Source organism: Lactuca saligna, chromosome 5, assembly GCF_052625555.1.
Source record: "Lactuca saligna cultivar CGN05327 chromosome 5, ASM5262555v1, whole genome shotgun sequence".
NCBI lineage: Eukaryota > Viridiplantae > Streptophyta > Magnoliopsida > Asterales > Asteraceae > Lactuca > Lactuca saligna.
Window position 1 is genome coordinate 150,619,386 of NC_136421.1, and position 16,352 is coordinate 150,635,737.

General features: G+C 36.2%; 1 pseudogene; it reads right to left on the bottom strand.

Annotated features, from left to right (window-relative positions):
- Positions 1-10,802: 10,802 nt before the first annotated feature.
- LOC145045841 (vacuolar protein sorting-associated protein 60.1-like) lies at positions 10,803-11,612 on the bottom strand (annotated as a pseudogene).
- Between the last annotated feature and the right edge of the window lie 4,740 nt (positions 11,613-16,352).

The window sequence follows — 16,352 nt, forward strand, 5'->3', positions numbered from 1 at the left end:
AATCCATAAAAGATATACAGAGTATAAATACAAGGGGATTAAAAATACGCTAACCAGGATTTTATACTTTTAAATAATCAAATATTTAACAAAGTATACGGGCCTGCATTCATACTAAAATCCGTGTCACAATGACAAGAACAAAAGTATTACGATTGTTGAATATCACAGGTAAGCTCGGGGATGTATGGTCAGTCTTGGGAGTGGCATAGCCTGATCAACTATACTATTCTGAGGAGTGATTAGCACATGCCCAAGAATGGTTGTGATGTGTCAACATGTCTAAAAATTTACCAACACTACTACAATAAGAACATTATAACAGAGCCTAGGTCTAAATACCATAGAGGTGTTTTGTGTTACTATAATTACTTACTTGAGAACTAAAAAGGATCTTCATTACTAAGTTGATAGTTTCTAAGTGGATACACTAAGGTTATATGCAACTAGGTTGTTATGGACTTAGAATCTGTGAAATTTTTGATTTACTCCTGTTCCTTGTGAATTTGAAGTTAAGGTCACTTATTCGAAGGCCTATCCTGTTTTGATTTCATATGATTGGTATGCACTTTACAAATAATGATGTAACTAATGAAGATTTTCTAATAATTATCTAGATAGTTCGTCTAATGATTATTTCCTTACCTTAATTCTTGCATAGATAACATGGCTGGACTCCATCACCACGGTAATCCGTACCTTCCGAACGAAGTCATTGTTGGATGGTTTGGAGAAGAAACAAAGAATGATCATCCAATCCCTTTGAATGATCACCATGATGAAGACCTTTCGGATGGTGCTAACTCTGAACCCGAAGTTGAGAACCTACCCCAGATAGCTCCCATTCCAAATCCTAACCCTCGTCCGACTTTTCATGGCCCGACGCCTCCTTGGGTCGAATGTTTGGAAGCATGGAGCGAATATCAAGATCAACCTATGTCGTTTAATGGAGACCGAAGCTTCTACAACATAAATGAAGGGAGCACAGCAGACAGAGTTCTACCAATCCTGATCCGTAGAGTTGCCAGAAGCGGAATTCGGGGTAGGACAACTCTACATCGTATTGCAGAAGCTGACACCAATGGAGGAATGCATATCCTTCGCACCAATCACCTTGAGCATGCTCGTGAGAGATCTGAGAGAGACCACGAAACCCTGTTGCAAGCACTAGCTAAAACCCGAGCCGAAGTCATAGAGCTCCGAGTACGTTAGAGGGTGTACGAAAGATACCTACTTTATATGGAATGTCAACGAGATCATAGGGGTGACCGTCACCAGTAGGAGATGCTTTACTTTCCTTCCTTGTTTTAAAGAACCGTGTTCCTGTCTATCTTTTGTGGAACACTTTCTATGTGACTATCATGTATTGTAAGTACTTTAGTTAGGTCTTTATGCTGTCAAAGACTTTTCTACTCCGGATTTAATGTAAGACCTTCTAGAAGGTAAAATTTTACCAAACTTATTACATCTTAAACATCCATGATATTGACTGTCAGCTAACTTTCGAGTCACTCTTTGTTTAAAAACTTTCATCATACTTTCATTGGGGTCTATCTGAAACTTGCTTTAGTCAACTCTCTGGACTATAGTAATTTAACTCTGGAATCATTTTCAAGCCTCTTTCAAAGGTTGGACCATATTATCCACCAACCTATAAGATCTCGGCTTGAAGGACAAACGTCTTGAGACAATTGTACGAACTTACTTCCACTCTTTGCTAGGAATGCATCATAGGGATGTCGGTCGAACCCACGAGAACATACTTCTATTCTTTACATGAACAATTGAACTACGTCTAGGTTCAACCATACTCGCTCACAAATTCATTTTTCTTTTCGTGTAATAGAATCATGTCATCGAAGAAAAACGATCAACCCATCATCCAAACACCTACTCTTCAGATTGATGCAGCTACCTTTCAAGCTGCAGTCTCGGTTGTCGTGACAGCTATTCTGACCCACCTTAACGTTAACAACGCGAATGTTAGCGGGATTGTTAACGATATTTCCAATCTAGGTAACAATCAAGTACTTCAACGAGCAACAAACTACCATGACGCCCTAAATCCCAAGCCCAAGAATAACAAACAAAAGTTCCGGGCTAAGGCTAAAGGCAAATCACCCCAGGGGGCGAGCAAAAGACAACAACCTGTGGCAACCTTCGCAGCCACGACATATGTACCTCCTACTACCATCCCTTCTGGTATCCAATTATCCCTACACCAGCCAGGCAGTATGCCGGAAACCTACCGAAATACAATAAGTGTAGCTTCCATCATCTGGGTAGTTGTCGTTCGTTACACTGCTTTAAGTGCAATAAGAATCGACACACTACCAGCTGCTGCAGGACATAGATCCAACACATTACTTCAATGACCAATGTCCAAATCTCTTGGATATTCCATCTATGTGGCATAATGGGACACTTCAAGAGGGATTGTCCAACAAAGAAGAACGACGGTGAATCTGGAGGAGTTTGACCTCAGAATGGAAAGAGGAAACGAACGACCCTACTATAGTATAGGTTCACTTCCAATCGTCAGTATTTTGTATTCTTTTAAAACATGTTTAAAACTAGTTCAACTCGAGTCTTATCTTTTGCGAGATCCCGTCAGTTAAGGGACCCTCATGCTGCATATACTTGCCTTTTGTAATATACTTTGTTCGCCGCAGTATTCCTGTAGTTACTCTAAAGTACCGCAACCTCGATAAAAGTTGCACCATTGTGTTTTGTCTGTAACGCCTTTATGTTCAAATCTAATGTCTTTTACTTCTATGTAAGTCTGACATTATCATACAACTTGACTCAACTCGACCCGCACAATAATAGATTCGTGCGTACATCTCTTTCTTCGAAATCGTCTTTCTAGCGAAGCCGTCATTCCAGAACACTAAGGTGCTCATTCATAGATTACCTCATGTTTCTTATCCTTTCCGAAGAAACCTCGGTGAACCTCCCCGAAGTACCACTCATACAGTACGTCAAGTTCAAACCCAGGACCTTTACGGTTGATCTATCACTGGAGAATGTATACAAAGGGGTGGTATATAATCAAGGTTCTACAAGTTTAGAATTGATGATTCCACTTTAACTCTTTTCCTTGTTGGGATGTGAGATTAAATGAGAATCATTAATTCGACTACCTTTTCAATTTTAATTATATACGACTCGTATACACGAGACTGCGATTGATCAATGTATGACTTCTAATATGAACTTCAAGACGGATACTGCCCAAGACTACGAGTGCTCGCATCATCATGCAAACAAACTTAGAATCCAATATTGATCCTGTAACCAGATCGCCCTACGGTCTAACGCCCATGGAGCTACAAGAACCATCCGGACAACTTAACGAACTACACAACAATGGAATGGAAAGACCAAGCATATCACCCTGGAGAGCTCCGGTGTTTTTCTTCAAGAAGAAAGACGAATTGTTTCATAGGTCCATCAACATCAGAGACTTCAATAGGACTTCCATTAGAAATCATTACCTTCTGTCTCGCATAGATGAATTGGTTGATCAACTGCAAGGAATGAAGTGCATTTTAGAAATGGACCCAAGATCTGAATATCACCAGTTGCGAGTGTTAGTGAAGGATATGCTGAGGACGACCTTCCAAACTCGATACGGACAGTACGAGTCCGTAGTAATACCCCTCGGATAGGACTAATATGCCCGTAGTATTCATAAACGTAATGAATAGGGTACGCCGTTCTTACATGGATCGATTCGTCATTGTCCTTGTAAATGACTTACCTATCTACTATCGTAGTAAGAAAGGGAAAGGAAACATCCACAACTTAAACTACCCCATGAACTTAGTAACGTACATTTTACCTTTCACGTGTCGAACTTGAAAACATACCTTTCCTTCAGGAATCTCGTAATCCCACTCAACGAGATCCTCACCTTCGTGGAAGAACCGTAGTGACCATCGATCGAGAGGTCAAGCGGACGAAGCAATGCCGCCTCCCATTAGTGAAGGTTCGTTGGGATACCAACCGAGGACTCGAATTCACATATGAGCGCGAGAACCAATTGATTAGGAAGTTTCCCCACCTCGTTACTCGATTTTTCATACATACTCCTTTACCTAAATTCTAATTTCGGAACGAAATTTCCTCTAACAGGGGGATGATATGACAACCCGAAATTTTCCATCCAGTACAGTCAAACACTTCATTAAAAGTAAAACTCATTTCTGCTATCTTTTAGCACAATTAGGAGTATATTTGAGTGTTCAGAGCCTTGTACACTTAAGGAATAAGTATCGGGTTTATCGGTTGAAGTTATAGCCCAAGGAAATGATCTTAAACACCTCTGCAAAGAGTTTACGACCAACACATGGGAGTTTATATCCGTAAAATCTTGCTTATATGGTGAAGAAGTAGGCATTTGCTCATTTCTCCCTTCCATTAGGCCCAAATCCTCTCAAGTATCATCTAGATCTTCGTCCCCGATCTTCAAAACTCGTAAGCTTATTGTCTTAACTAGTTGATATCTTTCATGAACTAGTAATCTTACATGATTTCATCCATAAAATCATTCCATTTTGTAGATCTTCAAGTTTCACAAAGAACACCAAGAACACACACTAGTGTTCTTGGCCAAAACCGACCATTCAAGCTCCTAGATTGTAAGTACTCTTGATCCAACTCATAGTACACTAGGTTTATCATATTTAGAGATTATAAAACATAATAAATCATGGGATTCAAGGATTTTATGGCCAAGACAAGTTCTTGGGCCATAAACCCCTTTTAAGGGTGAAAGTGACACCCTAACACCATAGTAAGCTTTGGTTAGTGACATAGAACCTTACACCATTAACCTAAGGACCACAATTCACAAAATGGTACTTCTTACCATGATTTTACAGCCGTAAACTCATGGGGAAGTGGTCCTAGGACTGTAAACACAATACAAGTTCATTTTAGGACCTTAAACCCACCCAAACACATGTTTAAAGCTTTAGAGCACTTAACCACTTAAGCCCTTAGAGTTTTAAGCTCCTTTTGGTGACCAATTGAGAGTTTACGGCCAGGAGTAAACTCCCCTGGGCCATAAACTCCAACAAACATGGTCATTGGACCATAAACTTGCATATGATGCCTTGCATTCCTTTATTGCAACCCGATAGCCTCCTAGCACTTGACCAAAGTGTTTTCCTCGCAATAGGATGTTTATACATGTTTAGATACTGTTATAATCACTAATTGTTTATATACATATGTCTTCATATGTAATTACGATCATTGTGTGTGTCTAAGTCTTCACTTGACACCAAGCACTTGTCCGACACTTCCTTATGATCCACTCACTGCAGGTGAGTTCATACCCCTAAATTAACCTTTGAAATGTTTTTAAATGTTTATAAATGCTTTATAGGGGGAATACAAGTTAAATCTGTTGGGTTTTGAGCATTCTAACACTCCTAAGTGTACATGCAACCCTAAATACCTTGGATCTATGTTTTCTCTATTATACATGCAAATATGAACATCCAAGGTATTATCCTAATCTAGCATACAAAACTATCAATATAACAAGATAGAATACATACCTCTTTGATGGTGCTTGTCTTCATGAAGCTTGAGTGCTTAGTGCCCCAAGTGTGACACCTCAAATGGTTCACACAACACCATAAGCACTTGGAATAACTTAGAGAGAAATTAGAACACTTCATGAAATCGTGTAGCCCTCCTAGAATAATCTAGTCACCGATTTTGGGAAGAATAATATCTTTATATAGTGTTACAATTAGGGTAAACCCTAATTGTCATGACTTTCCATTTCCTTGGATCCATGGGTTCAAATACACCATGGAGCATCCATGGAGCATCATATGGGTTTTGGCCCAACTAGATAATCCATGGAGCATTAGCCCACTATATAAGTATGGATGATTTACACAATCAACCCATATATTTAATTTAGTCTTCTTTTGATCACTTAATTAATCCTAGATTAATTCTTGATCAATACTAATTAAATAATCTTATTATTCTTATTATTAATATACTAGAACTTATAATATATTAATAACCATAAGTGTCTTATTTCTCTCATTATAGTCTATCCAAGTGCATGATGCCATGCAACCCAAATGGACCATGCCGGGTCGGGTCAAGTCTTACCAATTATAGTTATGGACTTAGACATTAATCCAACAAAATCATGTTTAGGTATTATATCAATCAGATTTGATTAATAACTAGCATGCAAATGGATTTACTATACGTTAACTGTTTTACCAAACAGATTTCTTCAAATGACTTTCTTAAACGTTTTTACATGTTTAAAACTCTTTATCAAACTGTCTTACATACTATAAGTTTCCTTTTAAACTCAGTTACCAATGTGTTGTCAAAAAAAGGTTTTCCTTATACTTAAACTGTCTTATCAAACAAAATACTCTCAAATCGTTTTATAAACTGACATCAAGTCATCGTTTCTTAGTATTAAACCTTTCAAAGGTTTTACAAAACTTCTTTTATGCTTCTATATTATCAAGTTCATGCCCATATATGTATAATTATATAAGTAATGTTTAAAGAACTTAAGAAGGCTAGTTCACTTTATTTCCATTTCCTTGTTGGGATGTGGCTTTAGGGTATTGGTTAGTCGTCTGAATGTTGTCTAAATAATAGTCATATACCATGTATACATATATAGAAATAAAAGTTTCCTCAGCTAGTTCAGTATCTTTGGGTAGCAAAGGCATACTTCAGGTTATACACGTACATTACCAGTAACTATAATAGGTGTAGTTAGGAGATACTATTTACCATTCCAAGTACAAGGAATCACACAATAGTCAGTTCATTCATGAGTCTATACTATACATTACATGTTACATGAATACGTCTACATAGATACGCCTACATGAATACATTTACATAGATACATTTACATGGATACTTGTACCTAGATACTATATGATGATATACTAGTACATATTATACGTATAGATTAGTTCTGTCTATCCTAGTACAAAAGGATACTAGACGGGACTAACCATTCCAACACCAAATTGTTAGCAACAGAGGTAATGAACATCTACGGATGCCTACGGTTAATACTTATACTAGGGATACCTTTACGTGACTAACCATTGCTACACCCTACTTTTAGCTACAGAGGAGAATGAACATCTACGGACATCCAAGGTTAATACTTTTTCGGCAGTCGCGATGTTGTGTTGTTCCTAATACAAAAGGATAACACTTACATGGCTATATTTTTCTATTACTTTTATTTTGTGATACATTCACATAAACGACGAGGTAGACTATATATATTATTAATAGTAGTCATACAAGGGAAAAAAGCAGCTTTGTTACTTTCAAAATGGTCTAGTCTTGGCAGAAGACTACTCTTTATACTAATAGAAATCATAGGGATTTTCTAGGGTATTCAAACGATTTCAACTACTTTCAAACAGTTCATTCTTATACAATCTTTTTTCCAAATGTTTACAAGTCTTGACTTTACAATTTTAGAAATCAAGGACACATTAATACTTATGAATTCACCAACTTTATTGTTGATACTCGCTTTCAAAATACTTGTATGCTCAGGTCACAAATAGATAGGTACGACGACTAGTTTTTGTGAAGACGGAGAAATCAAGACTCCTATTTTATTTTGATTGTTCATTATGTTGTCTTATTCTATGAATGAACACACTTGTAACTAAAATTATACTCACTACTAGAAAAACAGCTTTTCACGACGCGCAATCAATGACACGCGCTGATAGAGGAGAATGAACATCTACGGACATCCAAGGTTAATACTTTTTCGGCAGTCGCGATGTTGTGTTGTTCCTAATACAAAAGGATAACACTTACATGGCTATATTTTTCTATTACTTTTATTTTGTGATACATTCACATAAACGACGAGGTAGACTATATATATTATTAATAGTAGTCATACAAGGGAAAAAAGCAGCTTTGTTACTTTCAAAATGGTCTAGTCTTGGCAGAAGACTACTCTTTATACTAATAGAAATCATAGGGATTTTCTAGGGTATTCAAACGCTTTCAACTACTTTCAAACAGTTCATTCTTATACAATCTTTTTTCCAAATGTTTACAAGTCTTGACTTTACAATTTTAGAAATCAAGGACACATTAATACTTATGAATTCACCAACTTTATTGTTGATACTCGCTTTCAAAATACTTGTATGCTCAGGTCACAAATAGATAGGTACGACGACTAGTTTTTGTGAAGACGGAGAAATCAAGACTCCTATTTTATTTTGATTGTTCATTATGTTGTCTTATTCTATGAATGAACACACTTGTAACTAAAATTATACTCACTACTAGAAAAACAGCTTTTCACGACGCGCAATCAATGACACGCGCTGATAGAGGACGGGCATTTGTGCGTGCCCTAAAAATTGATGTTAGTTTTCCAAAATATGAAGCATAAAGGGCACGCATTTTTGCGTGCCCTTAAATCAGTGTCTAATAAAAATAAAAATAAAAGCACGGAGGGCAACTTAAATAAAATGTGCGCCGTCTAACCATGTCGTTTTATAAATTTTAATGAAACGCACGTTGCATCTCTCATGGGGGGAAATGAAATCCAAAAAATTAAAAACCCCGCTTTGTTTCCATCGGCTGAAAACCCTAGCTCGTCCCTGTTGAAAAACCGCTTTCGTTCTTTCTTCTCTCTTGATTCTCAAACATCCACCGCTTCACTTCTCCACAATGTGCTCAAAGTAGCCGTTCAAGTACCTGATAGTGGTCCATGTGTCACATACATCGGCGAAGGCGGTTCTGACAATTTCGTCAAAATGGTCCACAACGGAATCGAGTATGGTGACATGTAGCTGGTTTCCGAAGAATACGACATGTTGAATCCATTGGGAAACTCTTGAACAAGGAACTACACAAAGTGTTCTTCGAATGGAATCTGGGGGATCTTCAAAGCTTCTTGATTGAAATCACCGCAGACATCTTCGAAATCAAGGACGACAAGGGAGACGAATATCTAGTCGACAAAGTGTTGGATAAACAGGCATGGAACAGACTGGAAAATGGACCATCCAACAAGCGGCGGATCTATCAATCGTTGCCCCCAGGCGTCTCTGGATTCGTGATTCCTGAGCAGATTAAAAGAGGAACGTGTTGAAGCTGCTAAGATCTTTAAATACGGTGGGTTCGGTGATATTTTGGGCACTCAAAATGTGGATACACAATAAACTGGTTCTTTCACGCCCTCAACAAGCATTCTATCGGGTTCGTAATTCCTTTCCAAATCTTGGGTGTTAATCTTTAATTCGGAATTACGAAATTGAAATTGTGCATATTCTTTTTATGCACGGACATAACTACTTCGAAATTGACCTAGATATACATCGATTCAGCTACATCTCATGGAAAGCACTTGATGCATTCCAGGGACGATTGAAACACGGGATTCTTGGCATTGGTTTAACGATTCAGGTAAATTGGGTTTCTGGTTTTTGAATATGGAATTGGATTTTGTGTTGTGATTCATAAACTGAATATATGTATTTGATTGGATTCTCAATTTTTAGGCATGACATCCTGAAGAACTACCCAAGCAAGTTTTATGTTGTGTTAGGCTTAACAAGATCGACTTTTCTGATCATGGTCAAATCCCAAAAATTTTAATACCAAATAGTGATTAATGCTACAGAAAAATGAGAATGGCTGTGGAGTATTTTGAATTGAGTAGAAAAGGTGCAGCCCTCATGGATATATTAGCAGAATTGCCAAAGTTCCCTGAACGTGAGGTATATTTAGTTTAGGGTTTTAATTGATCTATTTGTTTAATAGTAGACCACATCTTAGATAATTGATGTTGACTTTGATTATCTATTTGAAGTTCTCATTGATTAAGAAAGCAGAAGACACTGAAGTTGATACGGCAGGGCTAAGCTGATACTGCAGAGCTAAGTCCTCATTAATACTCCACAACTTAGTATGGTTAAAATCCCCACCGTTGACCATAATTCTGTGAATGTCTTGGAAAAGGACTATTATACCCTTTCTGTAGGTAGGAAGTTAATCATTTTGCAGATCTTATGTTATGGTGCCCTGGATTCTACAGAACTAAAGGCAGAAATAGACAATCTTGATGCAGTTATTTTATTCACTGAACCTGTAAAAGATACACCTATAAAAAGACGAGGTTTCCCTCCTAAAACCCCTTTACCCAAAGATCAAGAACCTGTAAAAGATATTCCTATTCCTAGTATTTAAAACCAGAACCTCTACTCATTCCGCCAAGATCACGCATAACCTAGTAACACAAAAACCAAAAAGTTATCTTTTTATGATTTTCCCAAAGTACCCTTTAATTAATTAACTAATTAATGATGTTAAATTCGAAAGCTAACCTTGCAGAAAGAGATATTACCACAGATGATGCTTAAGCATGCTGCTCGACTAGGTAAAACTTTTTTGAATCAATAGTGTTAAAAATCATATACCCAATTCATTTTTTTTTTCATGTCTAATGCTAGATGTATGAGAAACAGAAGAGTTCACTGTTTTAGCAATTTGGGTATCTGAAATTCTTGAAGTTTGTTGTGATTTCAATCTAGATTCTTGTAATGAGGTCATCTGATTTATTCTTTCATGTTTTTCTTCTCTTCTATCTGTTCTTGAAGTATCTAAATGCACTTCTTGTTTTTCATTTCTGATGTTAGATTGCATATGTGAAACATAAGAGTTCTCAATTTTAGCAATTTGGGTATCTGAAATTCTTGAAATTTGTTGTGATTTTACTCTAGATTCTTGTAATGAGGTCATCTGATTGATGGTTTCACTAGCACTACATGTCCACTTGGAGCTAAAGGCATATTAAGTTCTGCATCTAGATCGGGTTCATTATCAGGTTGAATATATGAAGGTACCCCTTCACCTTCAGTTTCTTGACCCATGTCTGCCTCCAAAGCATCAAGTTCTTAAACATTTCCATGAAGTGAAGTTAACATTTAAAAAAAGAAAAATAATAATAATGAATTTGTGCTTACCACCCATGAGATCATCTTCATCAATATCATCTGGCACACTAAACTTCTACCAAGAGATTCTTGTATCTCACTGCTTATATCCATCATGTCCATCATTTCATCTTGCAAATTCTAAACATAAAAACAAGATTAAATGATCTGTAATTACAAAGTATCAAAAGAAAGATATTCATAATATTTATACTAACATCAATGTCTTGTATCTTCACAGTTTCTATCATTCCTTTCAGCTCTTTGTTTGATCTCGTTTGTAGCAAATGCTTGATAATTGTAGCACATACTGTTTGTTGAGCATCTTTAATACCTTCTGAAGCGAATGCAACTTGACCCAGGTTGAATGTTTGATTGTACAACATGTCACGTTGCCCTTCATACCTGCTCAAGTATAACTTACTTTCATTATCAACTCTAAAGTAGATCCAAAAATTCGAGGAGGTTATCTTGCGTTCACTTCTCAGGTAGGTTTTTTAATTCATACCCATGTTCAAAATACAAAAATATGTGATCCTTTTTTATTAAACATTTAAAATGCTATAAAGTTTATATGTTATTGTGTTGAAGAACTAACCTAGTGTACTTCATTTGAAAAAATTATCAGATGTTGTCTGTAGGTAAGAAAAATTCTTCATTTCCTTCTTTCTTATTATTCAGATTTTACAGTGTATGATTTTATGATTTGGATTGCAATGAAAAATATTAGATGTGGAGATGCTCAAATCTCTGCCACCAGATTCACCTGAGCAACAGGAGTACATAACAGCCATCCAAAATGAGGATGGATACAACTGGGGGTAATTCTAATTCATGCTCTTTAATTCTTGATTCTAAAATTTGATTTGTTCTAAAAATTATAAATTTACTCTTTTTTTTTCAATAAAAAGTTATAATCCTGTGTTATGGGGAGTCCCTAAAGGAAGCTATTCAACTAACCCTAAGGGTTCATTTCGTATAATAGAGCCTCACCTTATTGTTCATATTAACTCTTGTTTTCAATAAAAAATTAAATCAAACATGGTTCTGTAACTTTTGTTCATATTAACTTTTTTTTTTAACTATGATTACAACATGGATGCACTATGTGGTCCTGATGGTTAACTTCTAGAGAAGTTAAGGAATTTAGAGCCTCGGCTTATTGAGCACATTAGTAATGAGCCTCGTCTTATTTAGAAGCCTTATGCTACAATTATTTTACAAGAGCAATGGCCATTTATGTAATTTTACCAGTGCCTAAATCTTGTATCAAAATGCATATTGTACAATTGACAGCATCCAGAAAATTTGAGGAATCTTTGGCATTGTTTAAGTTACTTGCACCAGAAGATTCTAACCTTCGAGCCTCAAAGTAGCAGTCAATTCATATCAGGTAATATTTATGGACCTGAGAAGTTTTTTGGATATGAGTGGTAAAGTTTACTTATCAAGAGCTTCATCTGGTACGTCAGATGACATGGACAATTTTTCACCTTCTCATACACCGAAGAGGTTATTTCAGATGCTATTGGACACACCCATGAAAGCAATCAATCCAAAAGATCAAACAAGGTAACAATTTAACATTATTTAGAGTGAAGAGTATTAAAAGTTTTGATATATATATATTTTTTTAATTTTTAGGGGAGAGTCAACATGCCCCTTGACTCAGGTGCTAGAGAGATGGCATCAATATTAGAGATATGGGATCTTTGGGAATCTTCAAAATGAAATGGTATGTTACTCTTTGATAATGTCAACATCATTCATCAATTATGTTGTGGGGTGAGTAGACTGCATATAATGATGTTCGAACTTTTATAAAGATTCCTGAATCATATTTGAAGTTTCTTTTGTTTACTCTTCATGAAGGAGGTTCTAGAAGCAATTCGTATAAGCTGTACAGGGTACCATACCAACAAGGCTTTTGCTGATTTTGTTAAGCAATTTGGTCTTCTAGTTCCCAACGTTTTAAGATCAAAGTAAGTAAAATTGATTTAAATCCTAATGGATTTGTTTACTTATCACTTGTTAAGCAATTTGATCTATATATTTCTTGCAGTTCAATCGTCGCCATCGATCTAAGTCGACCCTGATCTAGATTAAGGTCACCGTGGGTTGTTAGTTTTATAGGAATGTATAACTCATGTTAGCAATGTATTACTTTTGTTTAACATTTGAATGATCATTTGTATGATATAATAATTTGTGCAATTTATTTTATTTTTTATATATGAGATTTTATTTTATATTATGAGACATTAAATGTGTCATGTAATTTGAAAATTAGTAAATTTACGTAAATCTATAAATAACTTTTTTTTAAAAAAAAAAAAAGTTACGATACGCAAATATATGTGTCATCTTCATTTATGACATGACCTTTCTTGACAGCTGCTTACGCATTGCGTGTCATAAATGCGCGTCGTAAATGCGCGTCGTCTCTAGACGACGCGCAAAAGCGTGTCATCTCTCGTTATGACAGGGCCTTCCTTGACGTGCATTTGTGCGTCGTCTGAGCGTTTTACGACGCGCAATGAGTGTCGTAAAAGGCTGTTTTTCTAGTAGTGACTATTAATGCAATGGATGATGTTGTTGCTTGTTTACTACTTTGCATTGTTGTAATACATGACATGACGTCCTCCACCCCAGAACGTTTCCGCCGTTCTGGTTTTGGGGTGTGACAGTTTTATAGTTTCAGCATGAACTCGACAAGTTAGTAAGAAGTCTCGATGAGTAGATAGGGTTTTTCCCGACTTTCTGGACGTTGCATGGACTCGACGAGTTGGATAGCCAAAGTGGCGAGTCGACTCTGATTTTCATGACTCTCTAAGATCTGAAGGAACTCGACGAACCAGTAGGTTGCACTCGACGAGTTCGGTCAACGCGGACTGTTGACCTTAACCATTAACTTTTACTTTGACCAAGGGTTGACCTGTTTGACTTCTGGGGGTATTTTAATCATTGGTGGATGTAGGTGATTGAGTTCTGAGCTGTATTTGGGGAGTTTGACATTTATCATCCTAAGCTACTTGTGAGGTGAGTTGTCCACACTATACTAGCAGGGCCGAACGCACCAATGCTGGCCCTTTTCATATTTGTATATGGGTTGATTACATGATATGCTTATTGGTTTGCATCCTGGTAGTTAGGATGGTGATATGGTTAGTGATCTGGTAGGTCGGTATCCTGGTATATAGGACAATGCAATCTTAGTGACCGGTTAGGTCGGTATCCTGGTTACAGGATGTTTCTATGAATAGCGATATGTTAGATCGGTTTAACTGTTATATAGGCTAGTTTATGATATTTATGTGCACATGATTGTTTGATTAGTGGTTGGGTTGAGGCGGGCCTACTTTGTGCTGAAGGCCAACATACCCAGTGCGTACCGGATAGACTACAGACCCAAATAGGGCGTACTAGTCAGGCTGAAGACCCAACGAGCTGTTTGGGTAGGCTGAAGGCCCTGAGAGGCAGTTCAGACATGCCGATGGCTCGGAGAGAAATCTAGATAGACGGATGGCCCTACAAGGCGGTCCAGTCATGCTGATGGATCATTATGCATGCTATTTGTTTATATGATATTTATATGGTTTGTATGGCGTTGGTATTTAGGGGGAACTAACTAAGCTTTGGGCTTACAGTTTTGGATTTTGTTTCAAGTACTTCAGATAATCGCGGGAAGGCGAAGGCGTGATCATGCACCTCTTTACATTTTTATTATATGGATTCTAGGATACTGTGATGTCTAAACGAGTATGAAAACACTTTGTAGTAACTTCATTTTTATTGAATGATTTAAATAGTTTTAAATTGGCTTGATTTTATGAGTATGAAAACACTTTGTATTTTATGAGTAAGTCCTCTTTTACCTAGTTAATTAACCAAAAGAAGCGCTTTAGTTAATATTAACCTTTTACTGAGCTAATTAAACAAGCTCTTAATTAAAATTATAAAAGCAAAATTAATCTCTATATACAATTCTCTACAATATTCATGAGATTTCAGTTTATATCATAGTTAAATCCCAACATGGAACCAATATGAAACTTGTTACTTATTATCAGTTGATGAGAACAATTATATATTCCATTAACTGATTAACTAGATTGATTTAATCCAAAATGAGGTGAACATGCTAAAAGGAATCAAAATCAAGCATTCATTAAGCACAAAACTGAAACAACTAGATAGAATCTCACAATAAAAACCAAATTTGATGTTTAATCACATAAAAAGTACTAATCTTTTATAGAACTGAAATCTAGAGTTTTTGCAATACATGGCTAAAATCTGATGAAAACAGATAAAAAGAGAAATCAAACAACTAAATCTTACTAAACTAATTAAAAGAGACAATCCATAGTCTTTAGATCTTCAGAAATAAACGGAAACGAAGAAAACTCGCCAAACTCGTCTAAAAAGGGTTTCTTTTCATCTCTCGTCGTCCCGGGTTCAACTGAGAGGTTATCTAGTATTTATATAGCATACTAATACTAGCAACAAATAAGGGTCCTAGAAAAAAAAAACATGGCTCGTGCTTGGGAAGCACGACCTGTTGTTGCATACACACTTAAAATATCCAAAATAATGCACTAGTTTGAATAAGGAGGTAGGCATGATTCGTGCTTAGGAGGCAAAGGCCGTGCTTCAGTACCATTGTTTTAAAAATGCCTAAAAAAATTCTAAAATCTTCCTGTTAAGTTTTGTAAGTAAAGAATGCCTGTTTTTGGTAAGACATGACCCATATTTTTGTTTAGTGTTTTGGCTGGAAATAAGCTCCAATTATGCTCCAGGTATGCTCCATATATGCTCAAGATATTCTCTAAATATGCTCTCAAGACTTTCAAATTACTGCCCCGCTTCAAATTTCATGAAATAGACAACAAAACATGAGTAGTACAAGAATTCTTGTGAAATACGTGAGTTGAACATTATGTAGACTAATGCATATGAAAAAAAAACATAAAATATGGTAAAAATACTACACATACTACTATAAAAGATGCATAAAATGACATCTAACAAATATCCCCAAACTTAAAATCTTAGATGCTCTCAAGTAATAAGAAGATTAAAAATTATAAACAAAATGGAAAGATGTAGATCACCTAAAGGGAACTTAGAACAAAAACTAAAAATAAAAATAAGGAAACTAAAAATACTTCACTCTATTTATTCATTTTAGCTCTTTTCACATGATCAAACCTTACATCGATGTAGCTCCAATAAAATCATGAACTTAGACAACAGTCTCAGTACATTCTACATTTATTGCAGTTTCAAAACTCATATTTAGTATGCCAAACTTACCTTTGAGTAAATATTTTTTTATGTGGAATTATATTT